This window comes from Oncorhynchus gorbuscha, linkage group LGY, assembly GCF_021184085.1.
Source record: "Oncorhynchus gorbuscha isolate QuinsamMale2020 ecotype Even-year linkage group LGY, OgorEven_v1.0, whole genome shotgun sequence".
NCBI lineage: Eukaryota > Metazoa > Chordata > Actinopteri > Salmoniformes > Salmonidae > Oncorhynchus > Oncorhynchus gorbuscha.
The window spans coordinates 2,261,461-2,283,027 of NC_060199.1; the positions used below are offsets into that span (position 1 = coordinate 2,261,461).

General features: G+C 43.7%; 1 pseudogene; it reads left to right on the forward strand.

The window, feature by feature from the left end:
• The first annotated feature begins 5,686 nt into the window (after positions 1-5,686).
• Positions 5,687-21,234, forward strand: LOC124016622 (annotated as a pseudogene).
• Positions 21,235-21,567: the final 333 nt, after the last annotated feature.

Genomic DNA, 21,567 nt, shown 5'->3' on the forward strand with positions numbered 1-21,567 from the left:
GGCTGGCAGGCAGGCTCAGGGCTGGCAGGCAGGCTCAGGGCAGGCCGGCTCAGGGCAGGCAGGCTCAGGGCAGGCCGGCTCAGGGCAGGCAGGCTCAGGGCAGGCCGGCTCAGGGCAGGCAGGCTCAGGGCAGGCCGGCTCAGGGCAGGCCGGCTCAGGGCAGGCCGGCTCAGGGCAGGCCGGCTCAGGGCAGGCAGGCAGGCTCAGGGCTGGCAGGCAGGCTCAGGGCTGGCAGGCAGGCTCAGGGCAGGCAGAAAAGGTCAAAACTGTGAAACTACAAAACAGGGACTATAACGAAGACAGTAGCAAGGGAAACCGCTGGTAGGTTTGAACGAACAAAACGAATTGGCACAGACAGACAGAAAACACAGGTATAAGTACCCAGGGGATAATGGGGAGGATGGGCGACACCTGGAGGGGGGAGGAGACAACCACAAGGATAGGTGAAACAGATCAGGGCATGACAATGTCATCCACTTGAGCTCCGGTGTGTCCGTATAGCCTCTCCCTAGTCACATTATGTATGTACTGCGCTATGAATGCATTCAACTGTGCTGGTTGGTGACAGTGATGGTTGCTGTATGTTTGTGAATATTGGGGTCTGGGAGTCTACTGCCCATATGTCATTCATTGGACTTCATATCGGTGGTGTTGATGGAAGTTGCCCCTAAGCCCTGATTCAAGGTCAGTTTATATTCCTACGTCCTATGACCAAGGTTAGGATTGAGGTTGGGAACGCTAAACCTAGATCTGTGGTTAAAGACAACTTCTGTAATGCGTCGATGAATGAGGGATGGCTCCTTTGTGCACATCTCAAACTCTTTGTGTAAGTGAGAGTTCATCCTGGAATGTGGGCTTATTGTTTCTCTTTTTCTTTGTGAATGTGTGCCTCCCCAGGTGCAAAAAAAATATCTATATATCAGAGGGGGGGGGATCTGTCATAAAGATGTCAACATTTCAGGTTTCACAAATGTTTGTGTGTGTGAAAGAGACTCTCTTCTGTGTCTGCATTGTCGTTGGTAAAAGTAAGGGCCAACGACTGCGCCGATCAAACTAAGTTAGTCCCTCTCAGAAACACTGCCTGATCAGGAATATGTCCTCATGCCTCGCCCTCTCACAATGATCCTCCTTAAAACCTTTGTACCGTCGCTCTCCGTCGCTGTCTGAGACTCAGAACTCTAACGATTACCTGTTCAATGTTTTTTCTATGTTCTTTTTGTATTATAAAAGACTCAAAGTCCTTTGTACTTTAGATTTTTTGCGTGTGTTTTGCTTTATTTATTAACTTGTAAATACTTTTGTAGCATTTTACATTTTGTTTCTTTTCCCCATGCAATTACAAATGAATATGTAAATATATATGCGATGGTTATACCACTGTATTTGCCACTTGTCTCCATATCCCTTTGACTTTGGTTGCTTTACATCAACCCTGTCTTTTGGATAATGGTCAGTTTTGATATTGCTTTCCCCCTTATTGCGCTGTTTGTAATGGAGAAAAACCCACCTAATAAACACTTACCATGTGTCAAATCATCTGCATTTGTCTCTGCTGTACTACACTGTACATAAGAATACCCCACTGAAAAACACTTTAATGGGTATACATAGGCAGTCATAACACCATGGAGAGTTGCGGTATGGTTCATAAAATCTTTATTTAATCTTTATAAAATCTTTATTTATTAACATCCCATGGAGTGACGTTTTCAAAATAAGTTGCTTTCAATACAGTGGAACAAAATAGTTTTAAAAAACTGGGATATCAAAAGATGTGAAATATAATTAAACATCAAATCAAATGCTCTGTGTACAGATACATCAGATTAGATTAGCAGTGACTACTGTTGCTCGGAAACTACTTAGTGCTCTTTGTTAGGGCTCGATTCAATCACTATCGCAGAAGATCTGTGGTATAGTGCAATTGAAATGTAGAGGTAAATTACGATTGAGCGTTTACCGTGAATGCTGTCACGCGATCCCTAGAACATTGCCTTTAAATGTAAATTGTGATACAGATTGAATGTAAATTCCTTGATACAGATTGAATCAAGCTGGCGGGTTGGTATTCTGGCGACATCGTACGCCAGAATGGAAGAGCAGGAGCAGACATGACACCCTCTCCCCACATAAGGCACACAGGCTATTCCCTCTGAGTTGGGCTCCTTTTAAATACAATACACCTGTTGTAAAGTCCTGTTTTTTTTCTCTGCTATCTCTTGTTTCATTGGATGACCATTGTGATGTGGTAATATGTTTTTTTTTTATGTGCACCTATTGCACTTGATGAAATAAAGCTTTTCCACATACAGAACACATAAACAAGCCAGTTTATTAGGTACATCCATCTATTACCGGGTCAGAACCCCCTGTAGCCATGAAGGGATGCATCAGGTACAAGCAACAATGTTCAGGTACACTGTGGCGTTAAAAACATACACCACCACCACCAGCCGGTACCGTCGACACCAGATAGGATGGTGGCCATGAAGTCTTGTCGCTTATGGCAAATCCTGGTTCCGCCGTCAGCATGACGCAACAGGAACCGGGATTCGTCAGACCAGGCGATGTCTCGCCAATCCTCAATAAGTGTGTTCTGCTGTTGGTGATCGTGTGCCCACTGGAGCCACTTCTTCTTGTTTTTAGTTAACAGGAGTGGGACCCGGTGTGGTCATTCTCAAATTCCATTCTACACTTCATTGTTGTACTGCACCGTTATTTGCCTATTTGTGGGCCCGTCTCTTAGCTTGCCTGATTCTTGCCGTTCTCCTTTGACCTCCCTCATCAACGAGCTGTTTTCGCCCACAGGACCGCCGCTGACTGAGGTTCTTTGTTTGTGGCACCCTTCTCGGTAAACCTTAGACACGGTCATGCATGAAAAGCCCAGGAGGCTGGCCGTTTTGGAGATACGGGAACCGGCGCGCCTGGCACCAACAATCATACAACACTCAAAGTCGTTTACGTCACTCGTTTTCCCCATTTTAACGTTCAATCAAACAGCAACTGAATGTCTCAATACCTGTCTGCCTTTATATAGCATGCCATGGCCACATGACTCAATGTCTGTAGGAGCAAACCATTTTTCTGAACGGGGAGGTGTACCTAACAAATTGGCTACTGAGTATGATCTCTCCCCTGTATGAATCCTCATGTAAATTGTCAGAGAAATGTGAGCGGTGAAACACAAACTGCATTTAAGCGATTTCTCCAGTGTCGATTTCTCCCCTGTGTGTCTCGTCATGTGCACTTTCATATCTGTGCCAAAGCGGAAACATTTACCACAAAAACTACTAATATGTAGTATGAAGTTTCTTACATGTGTGAATCCTTATATGCAACATGTATGCTTTCTGAATTAATCCTTTGCCACAAAAGTGATACGATTTCTCCCTTGTGTGGCTCCTGATGTAAACTTTCAGATGAGAGCTATTGCTGAAACCTTTGCCACAAAAAGTGATACGATTTCTCCCTTGTGTGGCTCCTGATGTAAACTTTCAGATGAGAGTTATTGCTGAAACCTTTGCCACAATGAGGACATTGATAGGTTTTCTCCCTTGTGTGGCTCCTAATGTGTTGGATCATATTAAAGCTGTTGCTGAAACATTTCCCAAAATTTGGCCATTTTAATCATTTCTCCCCTTTGTGAATTCCCATGTGCATTATTAACTTAGTACTCATAGTGAAGTACAATGAGTCACTTTCACTATGCATTTTGATGTGACTAACTAAAGAAATCATGGAGATGAAATGCTTTCCACACATCTTACACCAATGAAGAGGCGGAGCAGCAGGACTTTTACTTACACAACTAGAGTATTTCAAATGGGACAACTCCATGTATTTCCTACCCCTATTAGCACTGATGCAGGTCCTTTGACTAAATTAGAAACGTGTAATATCTGAAGACGTAGCTAGCTAGACTCTTTTACCCGGATAGACTGGACTCTTCTCCCTCTCTGTCACGGATGCCATGGTTGCTCTTAGTTTGAAGATGTAATCCGGAGACAGCTGTTTTATACAACAGCCTTTTGTGTGTTCTCTTTTTGACTCTGTCTGCATATTTGCAATCAAACGCCAGAAATGTCTCCATCTCCTTAGCTATCATACTCTAATTCCACTGATTTCAAAACTCTCCAGAAAGCCCTCCAGAAAGCGGAGAGCAACACTTAAGCAGTTCTACTACGTGATATCTTTCAAAAAAGTCACGTTAGAAAGGATTACCTACACATAGACAGAAGCGTGCTACATGTCAGACAGGTGCCTTAGACCGCCTTAGACCGGGAGGCCCGGCGTGGCAGTTAACTTGAATATTAAATTAACTTAAATATGATTAGACTGTAGTTTACTACAGCGTCTGTAAATAAATATACATAATAGAAAAAAGTGGAGGGTGTCCAGCCAACGTGAGTCGAAATGCAATCAAAAAAAGTTATCATTGAAAACGAAAAGGCACATAGGTTAGGCTACTTTGGTGAGAGAGCGTTGAGCCTTTCAATTTTCAATAAGTATTGATTACCCATTCATTTGTCTCTGTCTGCAAATCGTCCTCATAAAAGGTAGGCTATATCGTATAGGCCTATGCAGAGCGTAATAAGTGTCATCCTTGCTGCTTTAAGTTCATTAGCCATGCCTATGAGATCAGGTGTGCGTATGGTCTCTATTAAATAGAGTAGGCTATAGCCTAGGCATTGGTGGAGAAGCATGGGGCAGTTATCTTTCCAATGAAATGTACTTCCTAAATAGGCTATAATTTACTACATTGTCTAGAAATATTGATCAGACATATTTCTCTGTCTGAAAATCTTCCCACTCCTAAAAAGGTTAGGCTATAAAAATAGCTTAAGAGAAAGTGCAAGTCAACTCTGCTCTCTTCAAACTATCTCACATATTGGCTGCTATAGTAATACAATATAATGGCCATGTGAGAATCTCTGGTAATTTAACCTATTTCTTAAATATTGTTTTTGCATTTAATATTGACTACATGGTGCAAAATTGCTGGAACCGTACTGTAAGGGTGGGAGTCGGACCGTACTGTAAGCCAGTTGGTAAGGGTGGGAGTCGGACCGTACTGTAAGCCAGTTGGTAAGGGTGGGAGTCGGACCGTACTGTAAGCCAGTTGGTAAGGGTGGGAGTCGGACTGTACTGTAAGATAGGAGTCACAAAAAGCAGAAATATAGATTAACTGAATGTTGACATCATATTACACAATGAATGGACATACATGTATGTTTTGTTCGATAATGTGCATATTTATATCCAAGAATCTCAGTTTACATTGGCGCCTTACGTGCAGTAATGTTTTGATTCCAAAACATCCAGTGATTTTGCAGAAATACTCATAATAAACATTGATAAAAGTTCAACGTATACGCTGATTCAGTGACTGAGTTTAAAAGGAAGTGTATAGGAGATGTTGTAACCACTGTGACTATTAAAACCTACTCTAACCAGAAACCGTGGATAGATGGCGGCATTCACGCAAAACTGAAACCGCGAATCACCACATTTAACCATGGAAAGGTGACTGGGAATATGGCTGAATATAAACAGGGTAGTTATTCCCTCCGCAAGGCAATCTAACAAGGAACATGTCAGTATAGAGACAAAGTGGAGTCGCAATTCAACAACTCAGACATGAGGTCTACAGTCAATCACGGACTACAAAAGGAAAACCAGCCGCGTCATGGATACCGACGTCTTGCTTTCAGACAAACGAAACACCTTCTTTTCCTGCTTTGAGGATAATACACAGACGCGGCCTGCTACCAAGGACTGTGGGCTCTACTTCTCTGTGGCCGACCAGTTGGCTGGTGTGTTTACGGACATATTCAATGTCTCCCTATCCCAGTCTGCAGTCCCCACAAACTTCAAGATGGCCAGCATTGTTCCTGTACCCAAGAAAGCAAAGGTAACTGAACTAAATGACTATTGCCCTGTAACACTTCTGTCATCATGAAGTGCATTGAGAGGCTAGTCAAGGATCATAACACCTCCACCTTACCTGTCACCCTAGACCTACTTCAATTTTCTCACCCCCCCAATAGGTCCACAGACGATGCAATCTTCATCACATTGCACATTGCCATACCCCACCTGGACAAGCGGAATACCTATGTAAGAATGCTTTTCATTGACTAGAGCTCAGCATTCAACATCATAGTACCCTCCAAGCTCATCATTAAGCTTGAGGCCCTGGGAGTCAACCCCGCCCTGTGCAACCCCGCCCTGGACTTCCTGACGGGCTGCCCCCAGGTGGTGAAGGTAGGAAACAACATCTCCGCTTCGCTGATCCTCAATACTGGGGCCCCACAAGGGTGTGTGCTCAGCCCCCTCCTGTACTCCCTGTTAACCTATGACTGCGCGGCCATGCATGCCTCCAACTCAATCATCAAGTTTGCGGACGACACAACAGCAGTAGGCTTGATTACCAACAACGACGACACAGCCTACAGGGAGGAGGTGAGGGCTCAAGGAGTGTGGTGTCAGGAAAACAACCTCTCACTCTCACGTATTTATTACCAGTATTCCTAAGCATTACGAAACTTGTATTCGATCAAATAAGCCACTTGTAAAAAATAGGCCATAAAAAATGTTATTAACCACCAAATTCGATAGTCTCTCATTGACCTCTATACAAAAACTCCTTGCTTGGTGAGCAAAAATAAATCAATGAAAAACACCACCTGCTGGAGCCCAGTTACGGGCCCAATTACGTAGGGTTTTGACCAGAGGTGGCGCCTCAGCTTGACAATGTTTCACACCAACGCAGGGTTCTCGTCACTCACCTTCCAACAAACCTCCACACATTTCTCTGCGTCCTTAAAAATGAATGAGGGCGGAACTTCTGCTGAATTCGTTGTTGGTGAAAACGTAAGTTTTTATGAATGTCTGGTTATTAAATGGATAAATAGTTTAATCCATTCTCCATTTCATGAATTTATTTACAGGTAAATAGTAATATGCTCTAAACCTTTCTGTGACAAACAATCTGTGCTGCCCTGTTTCCAAATGTCATGGCTGGTAGAAGCTATTCAAGTACTGTAAGTAAATACATTTAAAATATATTATCAGCTAACTAGCTAAAGTGCAGGCTAACTCAAATGTGCTGCTAACATAGCTAGCTACCCATATAGCCAACTTTACATACTGTATGGCTATCTAGCTAAGATAATTAAATATCACCAGCTACCTAACTTCATATTAGCTAGCTATCTTGATGTATTTATGATTGTAAAAAACTAACTCCAAATGCATTTGTAGGTAGCTAGCAAACAGCCATGGAGGAGGGTGAAAGGATAGCAGCCCCAACTCTCAAGGTGAGAGAGTAGGCTATTCTGGATTGGGCAGGTACTTTTGTGTAGTTCCAGTCCCTAGAAGTGATGACAGAGATAATAGTAACATAATATTCAGTGCTGTCTAATTTGTGTATAATTAGGTATTTTTCATGTGATGTTGTCTGTCCTTAGATACTGAGAGCTGTGAAAGCCTGTCTGCCAATGAAGAGCAGTGGTTCGCAGATCTGGTCCTGGAGACTCAAAGGCGTGCACATTTTTGTTTTTGCCTTAGCACTACACAGCTCACTCAAATGATCAACTCATCATCAACATTCAAGTGGTATTTATGTATTAATTGACATGCTTTGAAAAGCTGGTCATGGCTCACATTAACACCATTATCCCAGAAACCCTAGACTCACTCCAATTTGCATACCGCCCCAACAGATCCACAGATGATGCAATCTCTATTGCACTCAACACTAACCTTTCCCACCTGGACAAAAGGAACACCTACGTGAGAATGCAATTAATTGACTACAGCTCAGTGTTCAACACCATAGTGTCCTCAAAGCTAATCACTAAGCTAAGGACCCTGGGACTAAACACCTCCCTCTGCAACTGGATCCTGGACTTCCTGATGGGCCGCCCCCAGATGGTAAGGGCAGGTAACAACACATCCGCCACACTGATCCTCAACACTGGGGCCCCTCAGGAGTGCGTGCTCAGTCCCTTCCTGTACTCCCTGTTCACTCATGACTGCATGGCCAGGCACGACTCCAACACCATCATCAAGTTTGTTGATGACACAACAATGTTAGGTCTGATCACCGACATCGATGAGACAGCATATAGGGAGAAGGTCAGACACCTGGCCATGTGGTACATTACAGGCCTCTCATCTTTTTAAGTAGGAGAACTTGCACAATTGGTGGCTGACTAAATACTTTTTTTGCCCCTCTGTACGTGTTCCTGAGAGTCTCTCGGTGATGGGGTCATAATACTTTGTAGCTTAAACCTTTGAAAAGACAGAGCCACATTTGTAGGAAGAAAACAGAAACCGGTCTGTTTATTACAACCAGGCTATCGGAGGTTTCTGACGTGATCTCCTCACCATGTTTTCACGTCAGGTGACCCCCTCATGGGGTTGCGACTCCTAGTTTGGGAAACCCTGCTGTGGGCTGTCTCATCATCACCGGTGATCAGTCCTACCACCGTCGTGTCGTCAGAAAACGTGATGGTGGTGTTGGAGTCGTGCACGACCACGCAGTGGTAGGTGAACAGGGAGCTACATGAAGTGTAGGGTCTTGGGTTTTTTTCTGGACTGTCTGGGCCCTATACTCTTAACGCAAAAAAAAAATAATCTCTTCCTTGCCCTCAGGTTGGAAACTACCTCCGTATGTTCAGGGGCTCTCTGTATAAAAGGTACCCATCTCTATGGAGGAGGTTAGCCTCAGTAGAGGAAAGGAAGAAGATTGTAGCATCATCACACGGTGAGTAACACACTCTTGTCAGACACACATTATCTTATGAAAACTGTCTTTTTATTGTTTTTCACACAGCCACTTAGCCTACAAGTCCAGACCGCAAGTAGAATTCTAGGATATTATTAACTCAACTTTTAGCCAGAAGGGTGTCTCTGCTGAAGGCGTCCGAATGTGAAGAGATATTTGAGGGGAATGATAAGTACAAAGCGGTTTCCGTAAGCACAGAGCCACCAGCGTACCTCAGGTAATGCCTCCCTCTTATCTCACCATATAGTCTTTTGTGTTAGGAAAGAACCGAGTGCTGCTAGTGCATGACAATATGATTCATACCGAATTTCGGGAGTATGGCTGCCAAAACAGAAAGTCCACTAAAACAATCTTTTGCTATTTGTTTCATTCGTCCACTGTTGATCCAGTCCCAAATTTGTTTGAATATTAGCATCATTTTTTCAAGATATAGAGAATGTAGAATGTATGATTACATATGTGTTGTTTTGAAGTCTCCACTATTATTATACAATGTAGAAAAAAAAATCAAAACTTGAATGAGTAGGTGTGTCCAAACTTTTGACTGGTACTGTAAATAGCTACTTCGTTAACGTGGTTCTTCAATTTTGTAATACTTTTGCATCCAACATTTGGTGTCGAGCTGTTTAATTACACTGTGATAATTCAACACGTTATCTGATCCAGGAAGGGATTTTCTGAATGAAAGTGAGAAACAGCTCTTGTGATGATACCTTTTTTAAATGTAATTATTTTAAAATCATGGATTATGTTTGTATTCATGCTGGTCTTATCAAGGGAATACGTTTGTAATTTGTGTCTGGGTCCTAAAGGGAAGTGTTTGTGTTGTCTTTTATTCCCAGACAAATCGCTGTAGAAACTGCCTAGATGTCATTGGATGACGGTAGGCATGGTATTTTATTTAGTGGTTTTTACTTTCTGTATTGGACATAATTGTTTTTTTATGACATGTTACTAGATTTCATAAAACAAGTGCTGAAAAAAAGGTGTTATTGAGGATTGTCCAGAATATGTTGGTGTCTCATATGTTACAGTACATCGGTGAAGACCGTTGTGACTGGATCCACGTGGGATCTAATGTCCCTGGTGAATTGATGTCGATCATCTGTTTTGGTCTGCTTGATTTACAGCAGGGTCTTGTTAGATTTAACAGAGAAAGCATCAAGGTAATGAGTTCATGTTTTCATCTGTTTTTTTGTTTCGCTTTCTCATTATCAAAACAGATGTTGAGGTTAATTCTACTATTATTCATGGCTTTATTATGTGAGCCTGAATTTGCCACAGGTTACAGAGAAATCACCACGCATCCAATTTATTTAGTCAGGCAAGTCTATATTATGCTCATATTTTTAATATAATAATAATTTGAAAATCAGTGCATTGGCAAAGCCTAAAAAAAGTCATTTATTCTTAGTGGTAATTGCCCTTTTTTAAATTTTACCCTTGGCATATTTTTGGGGAGGGAGGGGTTCTATATTAAGCCATACATTTTAGACGTTCGGCAGACGCTCTTATCCAGAGCGACTTACAGGAGCAATTAGGTTGAAGTGCCTTGTTCAAGGGCACATCAACAGACTTTTCACCCAGTCGACTCTAGGATTCTGACCAGCAACCTTTTGGTTACTGGCCCAATGCTCTTAACCGCTGCTGTACAATTTTAGAACATCGAGGTCCTTGAAAATGACAATTACGTACTTGGAAAAAGTTCCTCCCTGAAAGTCCTTCAATTTGACTTGCCAATGTCTGTATCAACCCTGTTTAAGGATGTATAGTCCTAGGCTTATGATGTTGTAAGTGGACTTAGAGGAATATATGCAAATTGGCCCATAAGTTCACATTTGGAAATGCATAAAAATATATGTTTCATTTCAAACCATTTTGAAATGTTGATCGCAATGTGACACATTGGCCCCATTATTTATAGAAAGACCTACATTGAGAATAATCTCTGCACTTTTCAGGCTGGGTTAGAAGGGCCCTTTTGATGACTTGTGCAAAAGTGTCTTTGTACTATTTTTCTCATTGACAGCGTCGAGGTACTTGCTCCATTTCTCTCGTTGAAAATGAGCTTTTGGAAAAGTCCTGAGATGTCCACATGAGCGGATGAGTCTCAGCTCTGCTCGTCATAACGTCGCTCATCAGTGACTGCATGACGGCGATCCTTAGTGTGGGGAAAATGAAGGAATGGTTCAGTCGCAGTCTGTATCACCCTTCAAGCTATTTGAGGGTCAGGAGATACAACTTGAGACAGAGACTCCCTCTGGTTTTTAAATGAGGTAGAGTTGCTCATTCATCAAGTGTTTTTCTTGTGGTCTTCCAGAAAGCAAGCACTGTCCCCTGACATGACCGTCTATGAGAACATCCTTCCCTCTCTCCTCCCTTCCCTCTCTCCTCCCTTCCCTCTCTCCTTCCCTCTCTCCCCCTTCCCTCTCTCCCTTCCCTCTCTCCTCCCTTCCCTCTCTCCTTCCTTCCCTCTCTCCTTCCTTCCTTCCCTCTCTCCTCCCTTCCCTCTCTCCTCCCTTCCCCTCTCTCCTCCCTTCCCTCTCTCCTCCCTTCCCTCTCTCCTTCCTTCCCTCTCTCCTTCCTTCCCTCTCTCCTCCCTCCCTTCCCTCTCTCCTTCCTTCCCTCTCTCCTCCCTTCCCTCTCTCCCCCTCCCTCTCTCCTTCCTTCCCTCTCTCCTCCCTTCCCTCTCTCCTCCCTTCCCTCTCTCCTTCCTTCCCTCTCTCCTTCCTTCCCTCTCTCCTCCCTTCCCTCTCTCCTTCCTTCCCTCTCTCCTCCCTTCCCTCTCTCCTCCCTTCCCTCTCTCCCCCTTCCCTCTCTCCTCCCTTCCCTCTCTCCCCCTTCCCTCTCTCCTTCCTTCCCTCTCTCCTTCCTTCCCTCTCTCCTCCCTTCCCTCTCTCCTTCCTTCCCTCTCTCCTTCCTTCCCTCTCTCCTCCCTTCCCTCTCTCCTTCCTTCCCTCTCTCCCTCCCTTCCCTCTCTCCTCCCTTCCCTCTCTCCCCCTTCCCTCTCTCCTCCCTTCCCTCTCTCCCCTTCCCTCTCTCCTTCCTTCCCTCTCTCCTTCCTTCCTCTCTCCTTCCTTCCCCTCTCTCCTCCCTTCCCTCTCTCCTCCCTTCCCTCTCTCCTCCCTTCCCTCTCTCCCCTTCCCTCTCTCCTTCCTTCCCCCTCTCTCCCCCCTTCCCTCTCTCCTTCCTTCCCTCTCTCCTCCCTTCCCTCTCTCCTCCCTTCCCTCTCTCCCCCTTCCCACAGCCCACTTGTCTAGATAACAAAAGCATTTAATTGTGTCGCTGGAACATATCAAAACAGATCCGCCTACTCAAGCACTTTTTGCTGACCTTGAAAGATGGAGGCTCTTAAGCTCCGTTGCCATGTTTTCAACAGTCACGGTCTCTGACCATACCTCTTGTTTTCATGGCATCTTTGTTTAGTTGCTGATTGTGTTTGTAACTAAGCTCTCTAGATGGTTTACGGTTGAGATAATAAAGTAAAGTACATAAACAAGATCCTAACATCATTTAGTTCGTTTAGGAATAAGACACCCTTGACTTGTGAAAAATGGAGGCCTAAATAACTTAATTATTTGAAGGAACAAAGAGTGACGCAAACTGTGGGTGAATGCACCGTGATGCCTTTTCACCTTGTATAGCCTATGATGCTATCATGCTAGTGAGGATGATTGAATGATAGAGAACACAGGTTGTTGGAAACAGCACTAGTGTAGTGTTCCCGAGATGCTGGCTTTGTTAGGGCTTGGATGGAATGCACCAGGGTGGGATAATACACAACACTTGTTTACCTCTGAGGTCTACTACTGTTCTGTTTGTTGGAATCCTCCTCACCAGGTCCAAAACAAATGTTATTCTATCATTTTCCCTGCTAGGCAGTCAACAGTTGTGATGCAATTGTCTCCAAAAGGCCCATCCAATTGTAGAAAACACATACGTCAGCATGTCTGGCTCACAGCATTGCTCTTTTCCTGTGGTTTTAGCAGAGGATCCATTGTGTGGCCTCGCTCGTGAACATCTCTCCTTTTTTCTGGTGCAGATGTGATCTGTTGAACAGTGCATGTTGTGTATGCTGCTCTCTGAATGCTAGTGTTGATGGACATTTAGTCCAGAAAATACCCTATAGAGCGACAGATGACTGAATCTTTCACTGTGCACCCAATTTTGCAGGACAATAGAATTGACCATTGTTGAATTTGAATTCTATTAGGATGCCCATTAGCGGAGGTCACGCCATCAGCCAATCTTCCTGGGGTCTAACACAGAACTAAAAATACTTTACTAAGAATGTGTAGGATACCAACCTGGTCCCATTCTGTATGTGCGGAGCCAACTCTTCTACCGTTGTCATGCCAAACACATGTTGAGATAACAAATGAATGAACACGGAAAGCAGTTGGCTAAAGTAAAAACAGCCTGGACCACCAGGCTAGTAGAATGATGAGAGAGAGAGAGACACATAATTCCCATGTGATAAACATCAATTCACGACCAGCTGAAGACGAGTAGAAGCTAAATTAGGGGTAGATGTTACCACCTGGTATTCACGATAAGTGTCTTAAAATGTCTGCAACAATGATGGGGAGACAAAACAAATGATTTGACTACTTTTCGTAGGTTGTAGCGTGATCTAATACCTTCTCCTCCTTTTCCCTCTGTGAAGCTTTGGCGACCACGACCCGGCGGTGATCCACGAGAATGAGTCTCAGGCCAAGGTGTTGGTTCCCATTGGTCTGGACATGGAGATTGACGGGCAGAAGCTCTGAGATGCCTTCACCTGGAACATTACCTTTACATTTACATTTAAGTCATTTAGCAGACGCTCTTATCCAGAGCGACTTACAAATTGGTGCATTCACCTTATGACATCGAGTGGAACAGTCACTTTACAATAGTGCATCTAGATCTTAAAGGGGGGTGAGAGGGATTACTTATCCTATCCTAGGTATTCCTTAAAGAGGTGGGGTTTCAGGTGTCTCCGGAAGGTGGTGATTGACTCCGCTGTCCTGGCGTCGTGAGGGAGTTTGTTCCACCATTGGGGGCCAGAGCAGCGAACAGTTTTGACTGGGCTGAGCGGGAGCTGTACTTCCTCAGTGGTAGGGAGGCGAGCAGGCCAGAGGTGGATGAACGCAGTGCCCTTGTTTGGGTGTAGGGCCTGATCAGAGCCTGGAGGTACTGAGGTGCCGTTCCCCTCACAGCTCCGTAGGCAAGCACCATGGTCTTGTAGTGGATGCGAGCTTCAACTGGAAGCCAGTGGAGAGAACGGAGGAGCGGGGTGACGTGAGAGAACTTGGGAAGGTTGAACACCAGACGGGCTGCGGCGTTCTGGATGAGTTGAAGGGGTTTAATGGCACAGGCAGGGAGCCCAGCCAACAGCGAGTTGCAGTAATCCAGACGGGAGATGACAAGTGCCTGGATTAGGACCTGCACCGCTTCCTGTGTGAGGCAGGGTCGTACTCTGCGGATGTTGTAGAGTATGAACCTACAGGAACGGGCCACCGCCTTGATGTTGGTTGAGAACGACAGGGTGTTGTCCAGGATCACGCCAAGGTTCTTAGCGGTCTGGGAGGAGGACACAATGGAGTTGTCAACCGTGATGGCGAGATCATGGAACGGGCAGTCCTTCCCCGGGAGGAAGAGCAGCTCCGTCTTGCCGAGGTTCAGCTTGAGGTGGTGATCCGTCATCCACACTGATATGTCTGCCAGACATGCAGAGATGCGATTCGCCACCTGGTCATCAGAAGGGGGAAAGGAGAAGATTAATTGTGTGTCGTCTGCATAGCAATGATAGGAGAGACCATGTGAGGTTATGACAGAGCCAAGTGACTTGGTGTATAGCGAGAATAGGAGAGGGCCTAGAACAGAGCCCTGGGGGACACCAGTGGTGAGAGCGCGTGGTGAGGAGACAGATTCTCGCCACGCCACCTGGTAGGAGCGGCCTGTCAGGTAGGACGCAATCCAAGCGTGGGCCGCGCCGGAAATGCCCAACTCGGAGAGGGTGGAGAGGAGGATCTGATGGTTCACAGTATCGAAGGCAGCCGATAGGTCTAGAAGGATGAGAGCAGAGGAGAGAGAGTTAGCTTTAGCAGTGCGGAGCGCCTCCGTGATACAGAGGAGAGCAGTCTCAGTTGAATGACTAGTCTTGAAACCTGACTGATTTGGATCAAGAAGGTCATTCAGAGAGAAATAGCGGGAGAGCTGGCCAAGGACGGCACGTTCAAGGGTTTTGGAGAGAAAAGAAAGGAAACATGAATGGTACGGCTCCATTATCCATTCCCCTTGGCTGGAAGACCGCTTTGGAGTTACAAACTCTAGTTTGGGATGTTATTCTGAAAATTACTTATAAAGGTAATAGCCCAGCAACAGCCGCACTTTGAGCCACATCTCAATAGTCTACAGTGGCTTCCTTCCTATTCTAGTCTCATCTGCTTCACCTGCACTGATCTGAAAATACACTGGTTAGATGGAAGCAAAGTGATGGATGCCTACTAAGGAAAAATCCTGCTCTCATCAGCCTTGTTCTTTCACATCAGGGTGATTATAGGAAAGAACATGAGGATAGGAAGCCACTCAAACTATTGACATTCACCCCTGTTCATTCTCTCTTTGTCTCCACTCACCGTCCTATCCTGACCCTCCAGAGAAGCTGATGACCCCGGAGATGTTTGCTGAGATCCTGTGTGACGACCTGGACCTGAACCCCCTGGCCTTTGTCCCGGCCATCGCCTCAGCTATCCGCCAGCAGATAGATAGAGTCCTACCCCACAGACAGCATCCTGGATGAACAGACCGACCAGAGGGTCATCATCAAGATGGGCACATACACAGTCACACACAATCAATTCACTGCTGCAATGGGAGCACAGGCCAACGGCTGCATCTCAGTAATAACATGAATGGGTTGTCATAACATCAGTCCTATACATACTGTATTTCTTAAACGTGTGTGTCTCAGCTGAACATCCACGTGGGGAACTTCTCCCTGGTGGACCAGTTTGAGTGGGACATGTCGGAGAGGGAGAACTCTTCGGAGACGTTTGCCCTGATGCTGTGCTCCGAGCTGGGCCTGGGAGGAGAGTTTGTTACTACCATTGCCCACAGCATCCGCGGCCAGCTCAGCTGGCACCAGAGGACGTACGCCTTCAGCTACCACAGATGCTCAAAACATACATATAAATGCAATATATGCATTTGCACAAACATAGACACAAACGCACACACACTAAACAAAAACAACACTGAATACACATGTATGGACACACAGAGCACACCTAACGACACTGATGGATCCAGACAGAACCTTCCCAGTTCACACACATGCTCGGTCAGGCATTTTAACATCCTATGCATTGCCCAGTGTAATGACAAAATGGAGAGTTGGAGAGTTAGAAATTCCCGCACACATATTTTGCAACTCTTTGATCGGAAGGTCTTTGTCTCGACACATTTTTCAGCCTAAATGCAGCATTCCCCATACACTGTTTTGTAGAATAGATATTTTAAATACTCAAGATGTAACATTGTCAGTATCATGGATACTTGCTGGAATAAGGCCAGAACACATTTAGTTCCCCCAGTATATTTATTTTAATATGCCTCTTCACTTATTCCACATTTAGTTGTCACAGTCTGAATTCAAAATAGATTAAATATATTTTGTTCTCACTCATCTACACACAATATCCCATAATGACAAAGTGAAGACATGTTTTTAGAAATACATCCACAGGTACACCTCCAATTGACTCAAATTATGTCAATTAGCCTATCAGAAGCTTTTAATGCCATGACATCATTTTCTGGAATTTCCAAGCTGTTTAAAGGCACAGTCAACTTAGTGTTTGTAAACTTCTGACCCACTGGAATTGTGACACAGTGAATGATAAGTGAAATAATCGGTCTGTAAACAATTGTTGGAAAAATTACTTGTGTCATGCACAAAGTAGATATCCTAACTGACTTGCCAAAACTAGAGTTTGTTAACAAGAAATGTGTGGAGTGGTTGAAAAACTAGTTTTAATGACTCCAGCCTAAGTGTATGTAAACTAGTTTTAATGACTCCAGCCTAAGTGTATGTAAACCTCCGACTTCAACTGTATGTGTTCTGTAAGATGAACTATATCTCAGTGACATAAACATGAGGTCAGGTTGAGACATTTGCATGTGTTGTGTGGTGTTTTAAGAGTGTGTGGGGAGGGGTTTAAAAGTTGGCTGCCTGCCTATGACTCCCAAGTTGGGGTCTGTTAAGGATTTTAATTTCAAACACACAGATAGCCTGCATCTTGTTTACACCACAGAGTGTACACACACACACACACACACACACACACACACACACACACACACACACACACACACACACACACACACACACACACACACACACACACACACACACACACACACACACACACACACACACACACACACACACACACACACACACACACCCTTTAGCCTTCATCCATTATTCACAAGCACGGGTACCATGTGTTTTTCTACCAAAACAAAAGCTTCATCCATAGGGAGTTTCCAGCCAACTAAACACTAAAACGGTCCCTTTAGCGTCTAATAGCGCTTTACATGTTGAAATGTCTTAACGTTGTACAGATTTTCTCCCAGACAGACATACAGTGGTTTCTCCTTTAAAAGTTGCGAGGTACCCAGCATCACTTCTTTAGCTAAATAGCCCAGTACTGTGCTGCCGACCGTCACGTTATACAGCGCCATATTTTCCTTTCCATTCTAACAGATACTCTGAGGGTTTTAAAATTTCATGGAATAGAATAGAATAGAATATTAATCAATTAATTAAGCAAGTACCAGTCAAAGGTTTGGACACACCTACTCATTCCAGGATTTGTCTTTATTTTTACTATTTTTTACATTGTAGAATAATAGTGAAGACATCACAACTATGAAATAACACCGGTCCCCCGCATGCCCTGTATTCTGTAGTACAGACATGACCTGCTCTCCCTTATGTAAGGAATTAGGCACTTTCCCATGTTTACTACAGTACGTATTGTAGACTGCACCGTAGCCTAATAAACAAATAAGCACATTTAGTTAATAAATAATGATAAAAAATACTCTTTCAAAATGTAGATGTTGATTTTTAGTTATGGATCCACAATGAATTACTATGGGAATAAATATCAATGATTTACAGAAATATTGGAAAAAAGTTGTCTAATGAAGGCAAAACATTTAGAATCCTCCAATCCTGTAGCCTACTTCCAACCATCATGTTGTACATCGCCATATTTTCCATTCCATCCTAACGGAAACACTGAGGATTTCGTTTTTTTGTTTTTCTCTGAATAGAAACACCATAATATTAATCAAATTAATGAATCAACATTTCTTAAAATAAATACCACATACTATCTTATTACAAAAAAGGTTTAAAATTTTCTGGTAATGCCAACACGGAATACTATCAAATGCTTCTCAAATATGCCCCCTGGTGGTCAAACTAGAAATAACTTGCAGTAACAAAAAAAATGGCTGACAATTTAAATGACATGCCATTGAATGCTGCGGCAGCACGCAAGATGTGCCGCAGTATGATGAAACTTTTAAAGGAGGAACCTGTCATGTTTTGTCTTATATTGTCTTGTCATTTTGCTTTCCCTTCTGTTTGTTTTCCCCCTGCTGGTCTTATTAGGTTCGTTCCCTTTTTTCTCTCTCCCTCCCTCTCTCTCTTCTCTCTATCGTTCCGTTCCTGCTCCCAGCTGTTCCTATTCCCCTAATCAATCATCTAATCTTTTCACACCTGTTCCGTATCTTGCCCTCTGATTAGAGTCCCTATTTCTCCCCTTGTCTTCCGTTTCTGTCCTGTCGGATCCTTGTATATTGTTCACCGTGCTGTGTCTTTGTCTCGCCCTGTCGTGTCTTGTTTCCCTCAGATGCTGCGTGTGAGCAGGTGTCTGAGTCTGCTACGGTCGGTGCCTTCCCGAGGCAACCTACAGTTTATGGTCGAGTCTCCAGTCTGTCCTCGTCACTACGAGTGGAATTAGTTTTTTATGTTTTGTTTTCTGCTCCGATTTGTCTAGGAGTATTGCCTATTTCCTTTACTGGAATAAAGACTCTGTTTTCGCCAAGTCGCTTTTGGGTCCTCATTCACCTGCATAACAGAACCACTGTAAAGTACAGCCTGTTTGTTTGTGTGTTGTTCCTCCCCCACTCTGCCTTGCATAGTTTCTCATCGCATTAGCTTGGCTCTGTTAATTTGGGATGTTTTGTTCACATGGGCTGTTCCATTGTGTGTCACCTGCTTATCAAACAGTGGTGGTCGATTCCATTTCACCAATGGACATTTCATGAAATTAACTGAAATAGCAAATGGAGAAATTAGTAATCGATTGCCAACCCTAATGCCAATGCTTTTGAGTCATTTCAAGTCATTGATTGTGTGTAAATGAGGACTGGAGAGTTTTTCTATCATGCCTTTTTGTTTTGCATTGCACATTAATGATCTTTAATACTCTCTTCCCCCACTTGTCTGTCTTTTTATAGGGCTGATTTCAGGTCAATATTCTTTTGAATTACTTGAACTTACTACCCCTCTCCCCCCAAGCTAAACCCTCACCACCCACGTTCTCTTGACATGATCTGCCTTGGGAAGCTGAGTACATTTACACTTTATCTCTCTCTCTCATCTCATGTTGACTTGACTTTGCAGGGCTTGTCCACCCCAAGGAAACCATTTTTACTTGTATTATGAATAAAAAAAGCCTATGAAGTTGTATGATATTCTGTTTCTGCCAAGTCAGGGAAACTATGTAGTTCTCACTGTCGGTTGGTCTACAAACTGAACTACACACAAGTTTGAAGTTGTATTAGTTGTATGTACAGGGTACACATGGAATACACCGTCCAACCAAATGCTTACTTGCAGGTTCTTTCTCGACAATGCAACAACAAGAAATAATGTAAGAATACAAACATAAAGTAAATGGCTCAGTAGAACACAGAAAACTGTGTGGCTTATTGTTGTAAAGAGAGGATCAGAAATCCAGATGTTACGAGACAAAACGGTCCCACTGTTGCCTTTATCTATTCTCCCAGTTCTTCATTTGTCAAACTGAAAAGGCATGTGTTAGTTTAGAATCCCTTAAACCATGGGGATAAAAACAAACAGAAATGGAGGCATTACGACTACAGGTATGTCAAATGCCGTAGTGGGCCGAGCAGGGTTTGATTGATGGATGCTGTATGACTGTTTTGATTGCTTTGGCTGAGTGTGCTAGTGGTGAATCTGTGCTTTACTTATCAAGATGGCATCTTCGTTTAAAAAAAACATGATCGTCACACAATTTGAATACGAAATTTCACAAAACCTTTTTTTAAAGTTTGAATAAGTCATGATTTTATCCGTTTGGATCAAGGGTATGTCTATTCCTCATCAAAATGGCACTAGCACAAGAGTGACAAGGGTGGTCATTTTGTTTTTCACCTCCAAGATGCCTCTTATTTCCTCTCCCACTTCTTTAACACACCATGACTGCAGCATGACTGCAGCATGTCTCATCCTGGGCGCTCTCTTCCTAGTTTTGCCGTCTCATTTCCTGTCGCTCTGTCATTTTCTGCAGTGAGAACCCCCTGCCAAAGGTGGAGATTGCAACACAGGCGACGCTGACACACGGTGCCCTCTGCTGGAGACCCTGACAGATGCAGAGATGGAGAAGAAGATCAGGGACCCAGGTAAAACCTAGTTCTTTCTCAATTCATCTTTCCGTTTTTCCTCCATCTTCCCTCGAGGAGATGGGATGCATGGAATCACAGAAAGACCAATTGAGATAGCCTTACTTTCCAACTAGCGCCCTCGTCTCCTCCTCATCTCTATGTCCACTGTTGTAGAAAAGGAATACCACATTCAAACTGTTTTTAGTATTTTGTTCATTATTCCGCTGTTAATACAATCCCAAATAATTGTGCATGTCATCAGTCAAATTTTAAGATGGAACACGCGTCATCATGACAGTTTTTTGCTCTGGACAGAAAGTACTTTGCTCTGCATTGTTCTCTAACTTGAACACTTGACTGCTGACATGCACCATTTTGGGGGGATTGTTGTACTAATTAAATATCCAGGAAGAAACAACAAGATTCAGGTTTTTCCTCAAAATCAGACATTTATTTTAGTCTGCACCACTCAGACAATTGAAAACGGATCCGTATAAAACCAGTTATATTTTGGAATAGGGTATTTGGTCAGAAAAGTATGAAAACTTCTATCCTACATCATATTTCCCATCTAAGAATGTTTTCTACTGTGTTGTATTTATGCCAGCCCATCTGCCACATGAGGTGTTGGGTTGAATGCATTCAGTTGTACAACTGACTAGGTATCCCCCTTTCACATAGTAACCTATTTAATGTGTGTTCCTTTCAGGCGCATGAGACGACTTGCCAACACTGCCCCCACCTGGTAGAGAGAAGCACCAATAAGCTACTACAGAGCCTCTAGTCCAGTGGTTCCCAACCTCTTTTTGAACCGTGGCACACCTTGATGGGATATACAATTATGCCCTGCACACCAAATTCATTCATTTAGTGGTGATGACATCCATCTGATCTATATTGCATATCATCTATTTTCTGTGACAAATGTTTATTAAATAGGGTTTGTTTTAAGTATTTTCATAGTTCCTTACTCATTTGTGTATACCCCTTTAAGAGTATCACGCCAATTTAGTTTTGAACGGTCTGTGTTAGAGGTACAACCACGTACACAGAGCCAAGCTCCGTTTGTTTTTATGGCAAGA